Source organism: Octodon degus, unplaced genomic scaffold (genome assembly GCF_000260255.1).
Source record: "Octodon degus isolate 3935 unplaced genomic scaffold, OctDeg1.0 scaffold00315, whole genome shotgun sequence".
Classification (NCBI taxonomy): Eukaryota; Metazoa; Chordata; class Mammalia; order Rodentia; family Octodontidae; genus Octodon; species Octodon degus.
Genome location: NW_004524891.1, coordinates 810,931 through 824,965, shown reverse-complemented (window position 1 = coordinate 824,965; position 14,035 = coordinate 810,931). Strand labels below are relative to the sequence as shown.

Genomic DNA, 14,035 nt, shown 5'->3' with positions numbered 1-14,035 from the left:
GATCCCAGCACTGGGAGGCTTGAAAACAAGAGGATCACTACATGTCCGAGCTGCATAGTGAGACCCTGCACAAAATACGTTAAAAAAAATAAAAGAATAAAAATAAATAAATAAAATATAAAGGGCTAGGGTATACTCAGTGCAAAAGCCTGGATTCAATCCCCAGTAGCACAGAAACAAAACAAAAATTGAATATAACTGGTCTTGAGAAAACTCAACAGCAGTGCTTGAAAAGATGGTATTCCTCTGCTAGGGCCAACTGAAATAAAGGAGTGGGGATTCCTGTGGAAAGTGACTGAGAAATTGGCACTATGCCCAGAAAAATGGAAACCAAACTATAGCTTCAAAGTCGGAACCTACAATATATAAATGAATGAGCATTGCTGTGTGCAATAAAATTGGTAGGCCTGGTTACAAGTCCTCTGTGCTATATTGTATATGGACACAGAACATGTAGCAAAAGTATAAAAATATACATGGTAATAAAAGACCTTCAAGTCAAAACTAGTGATTTTCTCCAGTGAAAGAGAGAGAACATGGGGGGGGGGGCAGAGGAGTGGGACACATGGGAAGCCTTTATGGATAATGTCCCCTTTCTTTTTTTCTTTTTTTTTTTTTTTTTTTTTTTTTTTTGGTGGGGGGCGGATACCATTTCTTTCAAAAAAAAAAAAAAAAAACTAAAGCAATATGGTATATAAAGATTAAATGATGGGTGTCTTCATAATACTGTGCATGAATGAGCAAAATAATGTATCATTAGAAAGTTGAGCTGAATGTTCCCTCTTATTGCTATTTTTTCTGAGACTTTAAATCTTAGGCTAATTAGAACTTCCATATTATTTAATCTGCCCATATCTTTTTTTTTTTTTTTTTTTTTAAAGCAAGGAAACAAACACAGAGGCACCAAGATGTCAGAATGGTAAGCAGCAGAGTAGAGAAGGAGCCTCTCTGAGTGCTGCCACCCAAATGCTGGCATATTCCAACGGGAGAAAGATAAAAGGGAGGGAACAGGGTCCCCTGGACACATGAAGGATCTGAAGAATGAACTGAAGCCCACAGAAAGAGTGAAAGGAGGAACATCAATGAAGAGGAAGGAGGTAGCCGGTGGCATCTTCTCCCTGAGATGAGGCTCACTGTAGACAGACTAAAACCTGCAGACACATAGTGACTGCTGGCAACCCCAGAGGCCTCCAGGAGACGCAGCAGTGGAGGAGCGCAGCAGATGTGCTGTCTACACTAGCTGGTAGTGACTGCTGAGGGCTTGGCCAGGAGCTATCTTAGAGAGGGGCTAGCTGAGCTCAGAACAGCTACTGGTACCCTCTAGTGGCTCCCATCTGGGCTCCGGCCCACAGGAGGTGTGCTGATGGTTGCAGGCTGAATGAGTCTGGTCTTGGCCAAAAGGCACAGCCTACCTGACATTATCCACTACGCTGCCAAAAGCTACTGCTGGCTTGCTGGGACATATCAACATGGATCAGGACTGTCTCCACATACTGTCTGCCAGTGACAGAAGAAACACACCTGGAAAAGGTCTCGGTTTCTCTCTTTCTCTGTGTGTGTGTCTCACATTTTTTGTTGTGGTGGTGGTAGTTTTGTTTTATGTTTTTCATTGTCTCATCTTGTTTTCATATAAACATTAACGTGGTTTTATCTTTCCCTTTTCTTTCCTTCCAGTCTTCTGCACGAGTTTCCCAAAGTTACTGTGATCCCCTTTTGTTCTCCGGCCTTATTTTTAATCTCTTCCTCTACTTCTATCTCTCTATTTTTTTTCCCTAACCCCTTTAAGTTTTAACTCATGGGTAAAAGTGACATACTAAGGACTTACATACTGCATACAATTTTCTGGCCTGTTTTAGATTTTGTTACATAACTATTAATCTAGCTCATACTGTTAAAGGTGGCAAATTAATGATTACCTCAGTTTGTCATTTTCTAGACCGTGTTTAATGCTACTGTCATTGTTGATGGTAACACTTTAGTCAAAGGTGACATAATTGTTCTAAACAGCTATTTTTCTTAGTATTTGAAAATTGAGATTCACTATGGGCCATAGGAAATACTTTGGCACAATGCTATATTGAACTACCAGGACCAGCCACATAGCTCAGCTGACTAAAAAGCCTGCTTAGGCAGAGCGTAGGGACCAGGGTTCAATCTCTGGCACCACAGGCCATGCTGGCCCCGCCCCTGGGGTGCACTGAGATAGCGATTGAGCCTGGGCATGGTGGCTGGCGCATGTAATCCCAGTGCGTGGGAGGCTGAAAACATGTGGAACACTGCAACTCTGATCTGAGCAGTGAGACCCTGTAGACCCTGTACTAAATACATAAAGAAGAAGAAGAAGAAGACGAAGACTACTTCGTCAACGAAGAACTACTACTACTGCTACTACTACTACTACTACTACTACTACTACTACTACTACTACTAAGGGTTGACAGGCAGGTGCTTACGCTGCTGAGCTGTCTCTTGGGCCCACTAGGGGTTGGGCTAAACAGGCAGCAACTTCTCATCCCCAACAAACTGAAGAGGGATCTTGCAACACACTCAAAAAAAAAAAGTTACACCTGGAAGATACCTCGCAGAAGAAGTCATTCCTGTGGGTTCTAAATAGCAGCAATAAAGCAACCCACCATAGGAAATTCACAAGCATCACCCTGGAAATTAACTAAATAAAGAAAAGAAAGTCGGGGAAATAGCTCAGTGGAATAAGTGCTTCCTGCCTGGCAAGTGCAAGGTCCTGAGTTCAATTCCTAGTACTGCAAAATAGAAACAGAGAGAGACAGAGAAGAGAGACAGAGACAGAGAGGTATCCCCAAAAAAATAATCCTTTAAAACTGATGGAGAGGGCTGGAAAGATAGCTAAGCAGTCTAAGCACTCTGCTTGGCAAGTGTAAGGACCCAAGTACCACATGCTGTGCCAGTCCTGGAACCCCTGGGCATGTTGTGCTGGCCCCAGAACCGGATGTGGTGGCACACACCTGCATCCCAGTGCTGAGGAGGCTGAGACACGAGGATCACTACAAGTCTGAGCTGTGTAGTGAGACCCTGTATCCAATAAAAATAAATAAATAAATAATAAACTGATGTAGAAATAAGATACTTACATGACAAGAAACATCCAAGGAAATTTATGACCACCAAAGCAGCACTCCAAAATGTTTTGAAGGACATTCTATAAAGAGATAGCAAGGACCCCATGAAACTTAACAGAAGGAATCCCCCAGGCAAGGCAGACATTTAAACAGATGGAAGAGGAAAAAAAGGAGGGGTCAACAAGAAAATAACATGGCAAGGATAAGTCAATATATGTATCAGTTACAACAATGAATATTAATGCTCTCAATTCACCAATCAAAAGACACAGACTGGCAGAAAGGATCAAGAAGCAAGCCACAACAATATGCTACATACAAGAAACACATTTAATTCAAAAAGAAATTCACAGACTTAAAGTCAAAGAATAGAAAATGGTACTCTGTGCAAGAGAAATAAAGAAAAATGTAGGAACAGCTATTCTCTTTACAAATAAAGTGAAGTGCAACCCAAAACTGATTAAGAGAGACAAAGAAGGTCACCACATCCTTGTAAAGGAAACAATCCAAGAGGAAGAGACAATGATCAAAGATATATGCAACCGGTGCACCCAACTATGTAAGACATATATTAACAGACATGAAAAAGCAAATAAGCACTAATACAATTATATTGGAGAATCTCTATATACCACTGTCACAAAAAGACAATTCAAATACACAGAAAAATCACCAATGAAATATTAGAGCTAAACAAAACATTTGAACAAATGGACTTAGTAGGTATCTACTGAGTGTTTCACCCCACAACATCAGAATACATTCTTCTGAGCTGCACATGGGACATTCTCTAAAATAGACCATACACTAGCTCATAGAACATGCTTAAGTAAATGCAAAGGAATTGAAACTATCCTATGCATATTATCAGACCACATACAAAGGCAAGAAACATAAGAGAAACACTACGCAGCACTCCGCTGTGGGCTAACTGTGTCCGACTGCTAGAAGCTATCTCATCAGTGCAGGCTAAAGCCATGATCACACACCTGAGAAAAACAGTAGGGCACACACAGCATCTGTTCTCACCAGTGGTGATACAGGAGGCTCACACATGGCAATGGTAGTGATTAGTCACTGTCTCATAAGCTTCAAAAAAGAGGAGAGGCCTGGCCTAACCTGCCTCTGGGAAGTGCCAACCATGTAAGGTAGCAGCAGTCTCGTCCCTGCTAAGGAGTTGAAAATTTTTCCCACTAGCAGTGGGAACCACATCAGGGATGAAGTAGAGAAACTGGGTGGACCCATATTTCACAAAGATCTATATTTGCTCCAGTGGCAACATGCAGACAGACAGGCAAGGGTTGTGCCAAGAGCCAAGTGATGCCATTTTAGCAGCCTGCACCATCTGCCCTCCAACAGGAATAACACCCCCAAAGGTGCTCAAAGTGATACCAGGTTACTGAAAGAAACACCAGAACACCCATGTACAGCTTAAGTTTTATTTTATTTTTATTTATTTATTTATTTATTTATTTATTTTTGGCTGGCTCAGAATGCCTTCAGGGCAGTTTTGGCTGGCTTGAGTTCTGGGAATCAAACCACAGCAACCTGAGCCTGACTGCTTTGTTGAAGCAGGCACTTAAAGAACTGAGCTAAGGGGCAGGCCACCATATTTGACTATGCATAAGGATTTATCTGGAGCTCTCTACTCTAGCCTATTAGTCTATATGACTACCTTAATAACTGCAGCACAGTTTTTTGTTTGTTTTGTTTTGTTTTGCAGAACCGGGGAATGAACTCAGGCCCTTAAGCTTGCCAGGCAAGCGCTTATTCTACTGAGCCATCTCCCCAGCCCTCAGCTTAAGTTTTAATAGCACTGGCACCAGGCCCCCACGCCTCCTCGCTGAGTGAGGCACATGAGCTTCCACAGTACAAGGAGTGGGGGCACCACTCACTCACTTGTTCTTTTCCTAATGTGTGCAGGTTCTGTGGTACAAAATGACTTCAATGTGGCTAAGGTCCTGAAAATGAGATCTTTTAAAGCAGAATCATCACTATATTGCACCATGAGACAGCAAGAAACTACAAAATTTGCCCCTCAAAATTCTCCAGCTATCATCCAGCCAAGACCCGAGACAATTTCCAGAACTTAAAGATAGGGTATGTATTTACTGGTGTTCAAGTTTGCTACCTTTCCTGGGATGGCACATGTCTGTCAGAACAGGAGATGGTTCAACAAGTGCTAAAAATTAGCTACTTTTAAAAAAACTATGTTGAGTATATCTTGAAAAAGGTTTTGTAAACATTGACATCAATATGTACTTTTTTTTTTTAAGGTTAAACTTTTCTTTTTTTTTTTAAATATTTATTTATTTTTATTTATTACATTTATTTATTGTGTGTGTGTGTGGCCAGCTCAGCCCACCAGGGGGCGGGTCTGGCTGGCATGTGGTGCTGGGGATCGAACCGCGGTCCCTGTGCTTTGCCAAGCTTGTTTCAAGTAGGTGCTTTAGACCACTGAGCCATCTCTCCAGCCCCAATATGTACTTTTAAAAAATAAGTTAAAGTGTGATATAAAAGTTATCATAAAGTTTTTGTAAATATGGAAGGAAGGGATTAAAGGGAGGGTAGGGGATGGGAAAAAGAACACGTTATACTGTGTACAGGTACAAATACTCTGTGATGAATGTGATCATGTATATACAAAATGTAGCAGTATAATATCATTGAATTGCAAATAAAATAAAATAGAATAAAAGCTATCATACAGTACCTATGAAGTTCTCAAAGTAGTCTGAGAATCCTAAGAGTCACCAAAATCCTTCCAGGGGATCCATGAGTTTAACACTATTTTCACAATAATTCTAACATTATTTGCTTTGTTCACGCTCATGAGTCCAGTAGTTTTCTGGAGGTTACATAACATGTGAAGGCACTGGATAACATAATTGTTATGGCTAATGTAATATGTACTGTCTATTCTTCTGATTTAAAACTTGCTCAGAATTTAGGGCCGGGGAGATAGCTAGGTGGCATAAGCACCTGCCTGGCAAGCATAAAGCCCTGAGTTTGATCCCAGTACCACCAAAAAAAAACTTTTTTTAAATAAAACTTGTGCAGCATTTAATAATCGTAATGCATTATTTATATTAATACATTATCAACAAGCAAAACCACAAAGATGAAAGTTCTGAAGTATTCAGTAATTTTTAAACTTTAAAGGACCCTTGAAGTCAAGACGTCTAAGAGCCATTGCTTTATAATTTTAAAACAAACAAACAAAAAAACCATAGCATTTTCCGGCCTGTTTTATGAGAAGTACTAGGAATCAAACAAGCAAACTTGATTGTTTTATGATAACTTTTATATCACACTGTAATTTATTTTTTAAAGTACATATCAAACTCGGGCACCTCCCACTTGTCAGGCAGGCGCTGGACCACTGAGCTAAATCCCCAGTTCCCAACCTATTGAACATATTTAAAACCAAAGGTTTCAGTGGTTTCTTAACCCATATTAAAAAACATAATCCTGCCACTTTCAAATTATCTTAGAAGAAAAACTGTCATCAAGGAAAAAAGAAATTCAGTGCAAATCTAAATGAAAACCCCATTAAAAAAAAAAAATCATCAGATGATGGAAGAAGAGTAAAATTTGAGAAGGGAATTAGTCAACAAAGACAAGCCATCAAAAGTTGTTATGTTTTAGCAGCCAAGAAAGCAGTTTTACACACACAGACACACACACACACACACACACACACACACACACACACACAGTCATTTCTGAGTGAGGGATGGAACAGCTGAATGGCCATATATAAAATGTTAACATTTAAACACTATTTGCATGTGTTTCTTGTGGGATTTTTCTCCTTCCTTCCTTCCTTCCTTCCTTCCTTCCTTCCTTCCTTCTTCCTCCTCCTCCTCCTTCTCCTCCTCCTCCTCCTCTTCCTCATCCTCCTTCTCCTTCTCCTCCTTTTTTTTCTTTTGCAGTACTAAAGATTAAACCCAGGCAAACTCTATCATTAAGCTATATTTCCAGGCGATTTTATATTTAATTTTGAGACAGAGTCTTCCTAAGTTCCCCAGGCTGGCCTTGGCCTTGGGACCCTTCAAGCCCCAGCCTTACACACTGTTTTAATTGGTTTAATATTTCTATCAATTTTCTTTTCTTGATATTTATTCCCTTCTGCCTAACACTCTGAGCTTAGATCGTCAATCATTTAAAATGCATAAATGAAAATACAAAGTTGGAAGCAGTCATCTTTAGGTGGTGAGAGTCAAGGTTAATGATTGCCTACCACAGGCGAGAAGAAAAAATCAATACACTAAACATTAGAACTATTAAAACTATTATTTTAGTCAGGTGTGGTGGCAAACACCTACAGTTCCAGTTACTCAAGACCATGAGGCCTGTAGGAGATGACAAGTTTGCAGTCATTTAGAGCAATTAACCCAGACCCTGGCTGGAAAAAAAAAAAAAAAAATATATATATATATATATATATATATATATATATATATATGGGGAAGGAGGCAGCGTCAGCTGTGGGTATAGTTAAATGTCAAGCTGTTCCCCTAGTATATATATATATATAAGTCCATGGATTTGACTTCCAATATTGTTAAATAGAAAAACCATAATTTTTACTGTAAGAGGTCCTTTATATACCTAAAAACAGGATCAGGTTTTTTGTTTTTCAGTACTGGAGACTGAAACTATTACCTATGCACTGAGCTGCATCCCCAGGACTTTTTCATTTTGGGGCAGGGTCTCACTAAGTCACTAAGATGCCCAGGTGAGGCTGAATTTGTAATCCTCCTGCCTTGGCTTTCCAGAGTCCTGGGGTTACAGGCGTGTACCACCACACCTGGCAAGACCAGGATTCTTACATCTATTCCCTCCAATCTTCAGAACAATCTTGCAAGACAGGAATTTTTATCCCCATTTTTCAAATTTGAAAGCCAAGAAGACCAAGAAGCAATTCTACAGTCTGAAACTACTGACTCTTTAGTGTCCTAAGCAGGACACACAAATCTCTCATCTTACTGTACTATCCCAATTGTATCCTTCCCTCCACTCTCACCTCATTCTAATGTCCTCATAACTGTAAACATGACCTTCCTGTAGCAGGCATGGACTATGATTGCAAACCTCAGCATTTCCCATGCCAGTGAAACAAGACATGCACTACTTTGCCACCTCCCCTCACCACTGATATATCTCCTACCTTCAAGTCTTTCCGGGGATCCTGATCACCTTCAAGATAAAGCTTCAGTTCCACAACTCACAAGGCCCCTCTCCATCCCTTCTGCAGCACCATTCCCACACAATGTCCACAGCATTCTGTCCTACTACCCCCAGGTGCCTCAGGACCCAGCCCTGCACCCTTCTGCCTCTAGGCCATGGTACAGTTTCCTGCATGACAAGCCTTTAAAGCCACATCCAACCAGCTAGTAATTATTGTCTCAAGACTTAAATTAGGTGTGAACTATTTTAGAAAACTGTTACTTATGTTCCAAACATGACAAGCCACTCACTCACAAACCTGGTTACAGGGTAGTCAGACCTCTGCAGATTCAACCAAGCATAGATGAAAACTATTTTTTTTTAAAGTGCATCTGTACTCAACATGTACCCTTTTTCTTTTCTTTAGTCTCTAAATACAACAACTTAACAATTATTTACATAGCATTTACATTGCATTAGGTTGTATAAGTAATCCAAAGCTAACAAAGATAAAGAAAACCTTGGGTGCTATACACAAATAGTAGTACACCATTTCAGATAAACAATATGAGCATCCTTGAATTTTGGGGTCCCTGGAGAAGGCTAGAGCCACACCTATGAGTGTGTTGCGGTCTGACAGTATTATAACTGCTGGTTTACTTCCCGCTGGTACTCCCAGACTATAGACATTCTGAGGCCAGGGACAAATCATTCATATATTGTATAGCCTAGCACAGAGCTTATGTCCAATAAGTATCTGTGAAATAACCAGAGTACTGAGCATAATGGGAGAGGAGTTCTGTATACAATAAGATATGAAAAGTTTTAAAAGGCATGGCAGGAGGAAAGAAAAAAAAAAAATCTGAGGAAACTCAAATGTATTTCTGGGGTTTCTTTAGCTGTTTTCTTAAAATTTCTTTCAACTCTACTACTACATCTGTTGCTACTCTGACATTTTGAATGTTTACTTTAAGCTAGGTACCATGCAAAGCTAACTCAATTTTTACAACAGCTTTATGTATGCCATAATCCTAGCAAGCTCAGGCTGGAAGGACCTGGGGCTAGAGATGTAACTCAAAGGTACAACACTTGCCTAACATGTGCCCTAGGATCAACCCCAACACCACACACACACACTCCACTCCATATACAACCAAGATCTGAAGCCAGATCTTCTGTTTGCTGAACCAGGGTTCCAAACAGCCTTCTGTGCTTCCGTTCTTAAACAAAAGTGAAACTTCCCAAAATAACAACTTTATTAGTTTTAATTCAACCATAAGTTCTTTATTTTATCCAATCATATGAAAAAACATCTTAAATTACTACACACTCCTTAATTTGAGTATATTGAGTATAATTCAACTTTTTAAATTTTTGGATGTCTCAGGGCCATACTGTGTTGATTACTAAGACGGCTATAAAGCAGTAATGCCCTTAGGAAAGACTGTTACATATGGAATATACTGCCCTTGTGTAACTGGTGTTGGCATTTATAAGGGCTTGTAACAGAGTTTTAACTCTGAATCTACCCTCCCCCATGCCTAGCTAGCTATTAATTCTTGCTGTTGTCAAAGTCTGCATCTAATAATATTAAATCTTATTTGTGATCCCTAATTTTTTTTTTTAAAGGAGGGCTATCTCTCATCTTCAATGGTCTGTGACACCCACTGAATATGCAGTAATCATTATTGCTAGTCACCAAATCTTTTTGGTTCTTTTATCTGCTAACATTATATCCTAAGGGTGCAGTTCCTTTCCCTGCTTTAAAGTTAGGTCTGGCCATGTGACACGCCTTGATCAATGAAATGTAAATGAAAGAAACATACACCACCCTGGGACAGAAACTTGAAAAGCCAGCACTCACTTGACCATCAACTACTTTGGTCCCTGAGGGACTGAAGAGCAGAGCTCCTGTGCACTTGAGTAGGGCATGCAGCATAAATGATGAGTCAACTTCAGTTCTCTTAAATCACTTAAATCTTTTAAGATTTTGTTAGTACCAGTTAACCCAAGCTATGCAGACCAATACACCAGATCTCTGACTAAGAGATTCTCACTCATAAATAACTTTACATATTGTATGACAAACATTTCCTTTCCACATGGGATTTTTTTTTTTTTTTGGTATCCATCCTAATTCAAAGCTGTTTTCAATGTATTCACCAAGTATGTGCTACATAAAAACACTGTGCTACATGACAAAGATAATAATTCACATCTGGAGAAAGCTTCAGTCCTATGTTGTGAGTAGCAGTAAGAGTAAGGCAATTATGGCAAAAAGACTCTATAGCGTTACAGTGGCTTAAAAGAGAGAGAGACTCTCTCTCTCTCTCTCTCAAATAAATAAATAAATAAAATTAAAAAAAAAAAAAAAAAAATCAACTGACTGTGAGTAAATAAATAAATAAAATTAAAAAAAAAAAAAAAAAAAAAGAGAGAGAGAGAGAGCTAGGCCAAGGAGATAGCTCAGTGGCATAAACTCCTGCCTGGCAAGCACAAGATCCTGAGTTCAATCCCTGGTACACACACACACACATACACACACACACACACACACACACACACACACACACACACACACACACACACAAGAGATAATCTACAGGGGGATAAAAGCACAGAAAAGATTCACAGAGGAAGTTTCTATAAATAGCCTTAAAACATAGGTAAGTACAATTTAAGGGGGTCTTTTAAGATAAAAAAGGTCAACATTAGCAAAGATAGGAAGTGCAAACAGCAAAGCACAAAGAATCCGGGAAAACACAGTAAAATCTACAGGCATGGCCAATAAATATATTTGCAGACACTCCCATCCCAGCTGGTTCATGCCTAGCGCAACATCAGGGAGCCACCGAAAAGTTTGGCAGAAGTGACACACCTGGGCTGCACAGCAGGCAAACAGGAGGAAAAAAAAATGCTGCAGGGGAAGAGTGTTCTGCGTTAATTCACAGAAATTATATCAGTGGCCCAAATCTGTGATACCAGGAATGGAAAGAAAAGTGCAGGTAGGATCAACATGTTCTGGCAACCAAGTGAACACAGGAACAGGTCAAATGGAACTCGAGGTTCGATCCCTGGTGTGCTGTGCTGGCTCCACCCCCAGGGTACACTGAGATGGCAATTGAGACTGGGTATGGTGGTGCCCACCTATAATCCCAGGGCTTGGGAGGCTGAAAAACAGGAAGGATCACTACGAGTCTGATCTGTGTAGTAAGACCCTGTAGACCCTGTACTAAATACAGTAAAAAAAGAAAAGAAATACAAGGTGCAGATCTATGGTGGCTAAAAGAACTATTACTCCAAATAACTGAGGCTAATCAGAAATGACAATGACGAGCAAATAAAGCATTACTGTGCTTCTTTCCTGATGGTTAGTTCTGTCTTCACTTAAAAGAAGTATTAGGGCTGGGGAAATAGCTCAGCAGCATAAGGGTCTGCCTAGCAAGCGCAAGGCCCCAAGTTCTGCCCCAGTACCAAAAAAAAAGAAGAAGAAGAGGAAGTATTACTAATATTTATCTTCTGCTCCACCCCTGGGGCATCAAACCTCTGTTCAATGCCATCCACCTCCCACTTTCTCCAGGAAGTAGCCAGGGGCATTTCAAGTTTTCCCCTGCTACCTTTACCATCCTCATTTTCCATCAGTTCATTTACCTTCCTCCTGGCAGGTCTGACCACTCTTCGGTGTCCCAACTCAAGCCTTAGCTCCCCTGTGAAGCCTTCCCCAAACACACAAGTTTTTCCATTTGTTGATTTCTCATTGTACTTAGTCTTGGAATTCTATACCACATCACTAGCTATCATTTTTATGTGCGTGCTTTATGCGCTCACCTCTATCATAGGCCCAACAGAACACATTTCATACGCTAAATGTCTCTGAGTTCTCTTCAGCAACAACCTGCACAAAATATGTACTCAATAGACGCTTGAAAGAGCCAGGTATGGTGCCATACACCTGTTACCCCAGCACTCAGGAGGCCAAGGCAGAAAGACTGCTGTGAGTTCAAGGACAGCCTGGGCTACATAGTGAGTTCAAGGACAATCTGAAACTACATAGTGAGGCCATGTCTCAAAACAAAAATAAATACACAATAAAGCAAGACGGTCTAGACACTTGCATGTCTTATTTCATAATCATTGTTTTATTAAGGCATAGTTAAGACATTTAGACTTAAGGAGAAATTCACCACTTGATACTTCAAACTACCCTTGAGTTATTAGCGCTTCAAAAGATTATTTGAAACTACCATTTGGTCAACAACTTTTTTAACAGTTTTCTTTCAATTCTCTGATTTCTGTGAAGGCACATCAAACAGTTCAGTGATCATCATTTCAAAGTAATTCTGACTTAGAAACAATCGAAATTGTCATAAAGACTATTTTACTTTCAGTAACCTAATTAGTGTTTCTTTTAACCTTCATGTTCAACATTATAGAACAGAAAATTCAAAGTACAGGGCTGAGGGAGTAGTTCAGTGGCAGAATACTTGTTACATGGGTGTGAGAGCTTGGTTTTGACCCCCTCTCTCTCTCTCTCTCTCTCTCTCTCTCTCTCTCTCTCTCTCTCACACACACACACACACACACACACACAAAGAAGTGCTATTGCACAGAAAAGTTTGCATTCTTTACTTTGTAAGATAACAGTTGACTTCATTGTTTTGTTTTTTTTTTTCTCTCCCCTCGGTTAACTACAATGATTCAATTTTAATGTTTCACTCTCTTGTGTGAGAAAAACAAAAAACAGACTGAGAAAAACGGGTACCGTTAATTCAACATATTCATTGGGCAGCCTCCTAATCAAACGAGCTCTCTTCCCGAACATGTTTATTCTAGCAAACCAGTTCACCGAGAAGACAACGTGCAAAGCGCCAAAATGAAAAGAAGAGTACTTTGCAATGAAACTGACTGCAGTCCCTCTGAGGATCTGACCCCTGGCAGAACAGTAGGTAATGACAACCGCTACCCTCGCGAGGCTGACTCCCTAGACTTGTCCGTCTATCCCCGGCAAGGCCCTAATGACTGTGTCCTTCCTCTGTGCCCAGGGTCGCAGCGCCGCGGGGTCCTGCAGGCAGGTAAGGCAGATGGTTCGGCTCGCGCCCGGCGGCCTTTCCCCAGGCCCATCAGCCCCCACAGCAGCGAGGTCGCCCAGCAGCTGGGCTCCCAGCCCGGCCGGGTCCTTCCCAGCTCAGGAACGCGAGCTCAGCGCCGGTCGGACCCAAGACCCGGCCGGGAGGGGGGCCGAGGCGACACTCCTCATCTGCGATTGTTGTCGCGCCCACAAGCACGCGGGACAGGTTCTTACCGCAGCCGAGAGGCAGGCCGGGGGGAGGCGGCGCCCGACCCCACGCGGGGCGAGAAGGCGCAGGCGGCAGCGACAGCGGCGGGGAACCCCGGCGGACGCCCACGAAGCGCTGGGGTATATGGGCGCCGCCATAGTGGGGACGCAGCGGCGGGCGGAGCGCGCGACCGCGACCCGGGACGGCGGGACCACCAATCCGGCTCTCCGCCTCGGAGCCCTCGCCGGGGGTCGGGCTTCCGCGGCCAATAGGTGTGCAGGGGCCGGGCGGGCTGCTGGGGTGACCAATGCAGGGCTGCGCCGCAGGCAGGGCGGGCACAAGCCCGGACGGCCCAATAGGCGCGGGGGCCCAGGCTCTCGGCCCGCCCCCCGCCCGCGCGCGGACCAGAGCGGAGGATGCGGAGCGCTAGGCGCAGCGAGTGTGGCTTAGCCACCCAGCTCTCGGCCCCTTGGCCTAGGAAGGTTCCGAAGA

The 14,035-nt window shown here is 41.9% G+C and overlaps 1 protein-coding gene and 1 long non-coding RNA gene across 3 annotated transcripts in view; one reads left to right on the top strand and one right to left on the bottom strand.

The window, feature by feature from the left end:
- The window catches only part of St3gal3 (ST3 beta-galactoside alpha-2,3-sialyltransferase 3), a 252,926-nt gene extending 239,149 nt beyond the window's left edge, over positions 1–13,777 (bottom strand). The window contains exon 1 of one of the 2 annotated variants that reach the window (XM_023707860.1): positions 13,570–13,777. The gene's annotated coding sequence lies outside the window, so the exon portion shown is untranslated. The remainder of the gene's footprint in view (positions 1–13,569) is intronic. The other variant, XM_004647615.2, reaches the window with a different exon arrangement.
- Positions 1–13,897, top strand: part of LOC111814435 — a 19,076-nt gene extending 5,179 nt beyond the window's left edge. The window contains exons 2-4 of the long non-coding RNA XR_002819428.1: positions 2,141–2,148; positions 13,432–13,440; positions 13,886–13,897. This is a non-coding gene — a long non-coding RNA (uncharacterized LOC111814435). The remainder of the gene's footprint in view (positions 1–2,140; positions 2,149–13,431; positions 13,441–13,885) is intronic.
- Positions 13,898–14,035: the final 138 nt, after the last annotated feature.